Source organism: Habropoda laboriosa, unplaced genomic scaffold (assembly GCF_001263275.1).
Source record: "Habropoda laboriosa isolate 0110345459 unplaced genomic scaffold, ASM126327v1 scaffold402, whole genome shotgun sequence".
Classification (NCBI taxonomy): domain Eukaryota; kingdom Metazoa; phylum Arthropoda; class Insecta; order Hymenoptera; family Apidae; genus Habropoda; species Habropoda laboriosa.
The window spans coordinates 542,732-550,834 of record NW_017100544.1 but is presented as its reverse complement, the minus strand read 5'-3'; positions in this window follow the sequence as shown (position 1 = coordinate 550,834).

Genomic DNA, 8,103 nt, shown 5'->3' with positions numbered 1-8,103 from the left:
TTCCGTGTTATGTCAGCGTAGGACATTGTTCGTGGGGTCGGGTGACTGTGTGTATTGTTAGTGATACTATTTCGAATATTAGTCTGAGCTGGTGAAGAGGCAGTGTCTATGATTTTTTTAGCTCTAAGTGTAGGGTATAGTTTTTGCTGTAATTGTTTTCTTATTATACATCCTCTGTAGCTGATTTTACTTCGTCTATTTTGCCGGATATTGGGCAGTTTGAGGTGAGGTGCATGCCAGCACATTTTACACATGCAGGATTTCTAAAACAGTAATTCTTTGTATGCCCGTAAGCTTGACAACGTATGCATTGCGGTATATCTCTTTTGACTTTCGGTGGTTCGGATGTAATGATGGTATTAAGGAGTTTGTTAATTTTATATATATCCTAATTGTTCTCATTAGGTTCAAATTCAATAAAGAAAAGCGGTAACGGTTGCTTGGTGTCGTGTTTGACTATATTGTTAATCTATCTTACCTGGTGTCCGAGGTCTTTCAGTTCGCTGATAATGTCATTAGTGTTTGTTTTGGATGTATACCTCGCAGAACCGCCTTATAGCTTCTGTCTTTCTTCAGCTGATATGTGTAGAAGTTTGCGTTCTTTTCTTTCAGGGCTAGCACAATCCTACTATATATTTCCGTTGTATTTGCTTGGATTTTGACATGATTATCTTTTAATTGTTTTAGTGTATAGTTATTATCTGTTGTTTTTTTAAGAAGTTCGCGTAATGGTTCAATAATTTGAGCTTTGATATGAATGGGAGGAGGTCTAGGTGTAGCTGCCTTTGGTACAGAAATATCCATGGGCTCTGTCGTTTCATCGGTATCCTGCGTTAGTACACTAAATGCATTGGAAAGGGGTATATCGGTTAACCATTTGTTCCGCTGTATATCCAGGCTGTCCTCAGCTGTGTTATATGGTATTATTTTACGTTTTTTGTTAGTGTTATTCTCCCGCTCGTCACTCGATTGTTTAGTAACACCCCTTTTATCGTTGTGTTTATCATTTTTGTATACAGTAAATTTACCATTGTCTTTAATAATTTTAAATTGGATTTTGTCACTTTCTGCCATTTGTCTTGTTGAACTTGCCAGCAGGGAAGTTTAACAGATTACACGCACTCTCTCGCTCGCACTCCTGGTGAGGCACAATGAGCACACACAAACAGTAGTTCGCTTGTCGTAAACACGTCCGATTAGGTCGGCAGCTTAAGCGAGACTGATAGAAACGCATTAGAAACGTATAACTCTCGAACAAAAATGCATCAATATCAATCACTACTTATGCATTAAAAAATTTGTTGTACAATTTTGCAATTGAAATATATTATAGAACAATGCCGTAGTCCGATACTTTTGCATGTCACTGAAGGCCATTTGAAGTTTTATTAAAGTTATAACTGTTAATGCCCGTGATTGTTGCAAAAATGAGTTTTCGAGCTTTGTTCAAATACTTCTCGAAGGACCACGTAGTTAGACTGGGACTTGTGAATTGTTCGAATGCTATCTTGTGTTGTTACAATTTGAGCTGGTTGCTCCTTGGTGGTAGTTGGACGACTGACTCTCGACGTCGTCTCTCGGACGTCCGTGGGAGAGTTTTTTGTTAGAACACGCTGATTGGTTAAATGGTTAACAATTACATTTACCAATCAGGGTGTCTAATAGCGTCTTCACCACCCTTCCAGTGCGCCCTTAGCGCGCTGTCACCTTGGAAGGGTGGGAGACGGCCGCGTGGGGTGGACGGAAAGTCCCAAAAGCTGGAATTTCCTCCGGGTGACTAATCGGCAAGCGTACCGTTACATGCAGATGTGCCGTTCGGAAATTCGTGATTTATGGCATGTTCTTAGGCTATTGAGCGCGAGGGACAGAAATTACTAAAAATCCAACAAGCAATTCTAGTGACCCTCGCCAGGGTGTAATTAGACACGTACAAGCAGTAAACGAAAATCCTGAACTCAGAAATAACCGTTGCCGTTCGATCGTGCCATAAACCGTGCCTGTGAAGACCGAACATAGCAGTAATACGAAATACAAAGGAAACGGTAACGGATGTTCGGTTATTATAATACAAAATAGAAATAGATCAGCCACACATGTACATCTAGTCTGCTTATGCGAGCTGTGTTTACGATCTGAGGTAGTTGAAGATGTTGAATGTATCTTCTGCCCGTGCCATTCTTGTCTTGTATCATAATAACCGCAAATTCGTTACCATTCTCTTCGTATTTCGTATTTTTATTATAACTTTTTAACGAATCTTTAAGCGACTTATGTTTATAGAACATTTTTTTCGTACTTGTACCTATAGAACTTAACATAGTTATTAACAAGATTAATTCCTTCTTTACTCATACCTCAAAAAATAAGTTATCACAAACACTTGTAAAATCACGTATCAGATGTACATATAATACGTAACAAAAGTTCCAAAAATGGAATTGTGAGTAACATCAAATGTCTAAAATGTTTAAAGAGAAAAACATATTTTTATAATCTAAGTGCGGGAACATTATTATATTCTTTATAACAGAATTTCGTCAGTAAAAAATCCAATTTACCAATTATATCTAAACCAAACAAGTTTTAACTGCTGATTTCCTAAAATTATATTGAATTTTTTTTGCTAACCAATCAAAGAAAATCTGTATCAAATATTCCACGCACAGAAAAGAAAAAACAAGTTTCTCGAAACAACTTGGGCACCTCAAAATGTCTCGAATGATGCTCTCGACGGAAATGAAAGTTGGATGCTTTAAATTAACCGAACAAACAAAACACTATTTGTCGTGTTCAACAATCCTCGCAAACTTTCATCGAAATAATTGTACATTTTCGTCTGAATCAGTCATGTATTCGAACTTTCTAAATTGCTGCATCCAACGTTGTCTTCGTTGATCCTCCACAGGAAAATCTATGGGTGCTTCCTTAATTTATAACCGCTACATATCAAGCAGTCGTGGATCTTTTGACCTTCTCTTCTGACAGTTCAGCATCTTCGCCTTTCTCACGACTCGACTGGCGCAGAAGGGACTTACGTGGGATTGTATCGAATCCTAATCAGCTAAGAAGGTTATGTATCTATCGAGCATCGTCCAAGGTGCGCGCTAATTACACTAACGAACTTAACAGAGTACAAGTCACGTGTGCCGCGTTAATTGTGTAATCATCTTCCGTTGATTATTGCCGTGTGGTTAATTTAGATGACGTTGTTGGTAATCGAATTGTCTTCCGTGGGTTTTGTCGTTGAGCGGGTTGCTGAGCGATGATGACATTATGACGTTGCATTTTGGTATGGTTATAGCACGGTATTTAGTGGAAAATGTGGCGTAAATAGATTGACGATTGGGAGACACAATTGGAATTAATAGAAATTATAGTTGCGAATATTTGAAGGTTTTTGTATAAAGTCGATGCACTCAGAGAAATATTATTATCGTTTAATTGTTACGTTCTTTTTCTACATAATTTGCTTTATAGTGGTGAGAAGTTTTATAAAATATTAATATCCTTTTGAAAAATATTAAAAGAATCTGTTTCAAATAATATTGGAAAATGGGTTTAATGAATAGCGTTCACTGTAAATTTTCTTAAATATGTTTTATTTGTATGGCGCGGAAGGACGTCTTTTCTCTTCGAATTTCGTAGTCATAGCGAAAGGAAACAAAAAACTGTAAGGGCACGAAAGAAATTCTGTTGCGCATTTAAAGAAAGAGACGTAGAATACCGTTAGTCACAATAGTATCCGCCCGGCCTATTAGCGTAACACATTTTACTTATCTAAGTAATGTTAAAACCATAATTATAATTTACGCTAGCATAAACTTTGCTTAATGTGCTTTAAATTAGTATAAGTTTTTTAAAGAAATGATGTACAATTTACTCAAAAACACGTTAGTAATTGTGAGTATAATAGAAAAAGCAACACAAAAGTATTCGACCACCAGAGAATGGCTTAAGAAAATCGTCATTTTTTTTTCACTCTTTTATTGTTTCTGTGACTTCCATTGGGTATACTAATTTAATTATAAGATGTCTGACTATCAGTGTAGACGCATTAAGCAAAAGGATGCCAAAAACCAGAGAGATTTCAATACCAGAAAGAAAACTAATTTTTTTGCATACTGGCTGACGCATTATTCTTAGTAATAATCCAACAAATAATAAATCGATTAATTAGGTATTATTAAAAATGATATTTTCGTTAATTGTTAAATTTTATTTAAAAAAAAAATACTTTATATTTTCTGGGAGAAACAATGAATAGGTTAACTTGTCAAGGGTAAAATCTTTAACAATAGTATTTTCACTGAATTACAAAGAATTAGTAAATTGTACGAAAATAGGATTTACTAGTTCTTTGTAATTTAGTGAAAATACTGTTATTAAAGATTCTACCCGCGACAAGTTAAACTGTTGGTCGTTTTTTGGTAGAAGAACCTATTAGAAAGCAACAAAATTTAGCTGTACAATAACTGGGGAAAAGTGCAGCCAGTATGATGGAGATTGCCCCTCCTAATTGTGCTTTAATGTAATTTTACCATCAGAAAGTAGATTTCGCTGCAACCCAGTTAAAACAAATGCTTGGCTGTGTATTACACTGTAGATGAAATAATTGCGACGCAACTTAAATCAAGGTTATTACATACATACATACATACATACATATATCATGAAATAAATAGCTCGAGCAACGGTTACGGGGATAAAACGAATCGTTATAAATTGTTACCTTGAGTAAAATGTTCGAGGGAAAATTGGTTCTGCTTAATGAGGCACGTCAACTACGTAGAACGAAATTCCTTAGAAGTTTCGTGTTCTTTTAAAATATCAAATTATAGCTGGAAAGAATGTTGTTCCAATAAAGTACTTTTAGTTTTTACAACCGTATATGTATGTGTTTTATTATTTATTAATTTTATTAAATGCATTTAACTTGTTAATTGGAGAAAGCGTTCAGTTCTTTATTTAAAGTCTCAATATTCAGAAGATAATAATGTACTTGGGTAAGATGTTTCACCTTTCTCTTGTGTCGTTACATTATGTACCGAAGACAATTACGGTTGCACCGAAGTAGCCCAAATGAATTCATTTCCCTTTATTCATTTTTTTACTTGTATAACTATTTACTGAATTTTATAGGAATCATACGAGAAATTCAGATTTATTAAAGTCAAAATATCTTTCATCAAGCACTCGTTAAGAACATTCATCTAATAACACATAATTACAAAACATCTCATTACATTCAACGTATAGTGCACTTAACACGAGACAAACTAATTTTCACTTGAAACGCCAAGAAGATTAATTCAATCTTCCTTAGTCTCATAAAAAAGTCTTGTGCCCCTAATGTATTATCACACATCGTCATCAAACAAAGCTGTAATGGAAATATCACTCATCATCCACGACAGATTCAATTTGCATCAATCTTACGTTCACCTTTCCCGTTTTCCAAAACCAGTTTTCATTATTCGCTGAACAGCTTCGTTCTATCCTTGGCATTCGGATACCGTTATAATGTCGACACACAGAATTTGGTAATTTAAATTTTTATTCAAAAATTTTAAGAAGTACGCATTTTTTTAAAATTATATTTTTAATTGCAAGCAATATTTTTAAATTTTAATGTATAAGTATGCATAAAAAAGATCAAAAGATACGTGGAAAAAATTTGTAGGAACTACTTATAACAGTTCTGGAGAAAAAGCTATATAAACTTGGCAAATTTATCATCGATAAGATATACCTTTTTGACCTCCTACCCTTTTAAATGAGCCATATCTCAGCGTCTTATAGCGGTTAGAAGGACTCGTGATAAATTGTCGGCGACATGGAAAGAGGGAAAAATTCGCTCGTGTGGCGGCACCCGCGTGAATGGAAACGGCTGGCCGGGCAGGAAGAGAAGGAAAGAGCACACTGTTGCTTGGCGAGGCGGCAGCACGCTTTCGGGCCTCTACATAGCCGCGATTCGTGTAATCGCGCACTTCACCCCGTTTCTCGCTATAGAATGCAACACGCGACTCCTGTGCCACAAGTGGCTGCGAACACATCGTTCACCGGACCTGCACTCTGTCACTTCGCCCCTCTCGTTCGTGTTCGTTGTAACCACCGCCACAGCTGCCCACCCCCACACTTCACGGGTCCATTGTGTTTCATTCGTTCGGATAATTATGCTAGACCTGTCCGTTGTTGTTTTCAAGCGTCGGATGACCGTGGTTTGGGTTTGCGGCACGGCTAGAACTGCTTCGTCGGTTTTGAGAATGTGTATTACTGAGAGTTCCATGCGGCTTGAGCCAGTTGTCGATTTTCCGGTACAAGTTTGCTTTTTAATGGAATGGCGGAGGATTTGGTCGAGATTTGTACTAACTACACAAATTAATTCGGTGCATTTTTCTTTGACAAACTTCATTGTTACGTAGACGAAATCAATTTTAACCCTCTACAACCCTAGTTTTCTTCGTTCACCGGATTACAATTTTACATTTTGATGGGAGAACTTTATAATATTTAAATTGTTCACCTGAACAATTGAAAACATCTAACTGGTAAACAACCATCCATGACATGAACACGGTGTTCGGTCGTAAAAAAGAAAATATTTTGCCGAAAAGACGGATTAGCTGTCACGGCCAACAAATTACATTATGATCGTCTTACTGGAAGGCCCACACACCCAGACACGGCGTACATACGTTTTTGCCTAACAAAAGAGGACCAGCTTAACTCTAAAATTTACCGTTAGTTGACCGAACAATAGGACAATTTTTATAAACAAATTCCCATTCTCACGTTGCAATAAATATCCAGAACATAGGAACACCAACTAAGAGTCACTTCAGAACCCATTCAGAACACACACGTTTATAAAATACCATGCGCAGACACATTTCAGAGACTTTTTCACACTATTCGGAGCTATACATACACATTGCTGGTACACACATAATTGTAAGACGTTTAATTTTGATACTTATACTATGTTGAGTAGTTACAAGACAAATATACAATTTTGTTGACTACGGTGTGTGATTCAGATTATACAACCTCATACAGTCCACTATACAATAATGTCTCTACAAGTGTCAGTCCGCAAGGAACCTAAATTTGACACTTGTAGAGTCAGGGACTACGTTTCCGGGCCTCGCGCCCGCCTTTGTAGTTTGCCATATACAATTTTGTTGACTACGGTGTGTGATTCAGATTATACAACCTCATACAGTCCACTATACAGTAATGTTTCTACAAGTGTCAGTCCGCAAGGAACCTAAATTTGACACTTGTAGAGTCAGGGACTACGTTTCCGAGCCTCGCGCCCGCCTTTGTAGTTTGCCAAACCTAGACAAGGACAGCGAATAAAAGATAAGGACGAAACGTGAGTCGAGGCAACCAAGCGATTTAAATACTAACTTTTTTAATTTTACGTTTTTTTATCCCGAAAATTTTCTTAACATATTGATGAGATTTTTCTGATGAAAATGACATAAAACACGACATAATTTGAGCAACATTTACTTATTAACACGTTCACTGTCACGCCAGATTTGCAGGTTGCTCTCAGGTGGCCACAAGAAAATATTCATTATTTCAAGCATAAGATTATAGTATTATGCTTTATAATTTTTTTTTTCAATTTAAAATAATGTCTAGCTAGCTATGACGTTCAAAATTTTTAGTTGACAACATTTATTTGTCAACTTAAACATTTGAGGCACTCCAGTCACTGATGACCACCATGGCCATATCGAGGAAACAATCTAATGTTAATACTTATTGAGTGATTAATTTAATTTCATAATATATCGCTTTGGATGAATTACAAAAACAAATTGCTAAAAAAATACATTAAATACCTATACATATTATCCATCGAATGTAGAGGGAGAGCCACCGTTTGGTTGCCAATTGTTTATCACATAGAGTCGGCCTACCTCCACGTAAAAAGAAAAAAATGTAGGGCCGATTCCACAAGTGTCAGTCAACATAATCATTTCTTTTCATGGGAGGTTGTAAAATTGCGAAAAACCGGGAGCCGGACCACCATACGCGCCTCACTGTCGCGTGTGTCTGTTTTATCAAAGGAAATGACTTTGTTCGCACCTT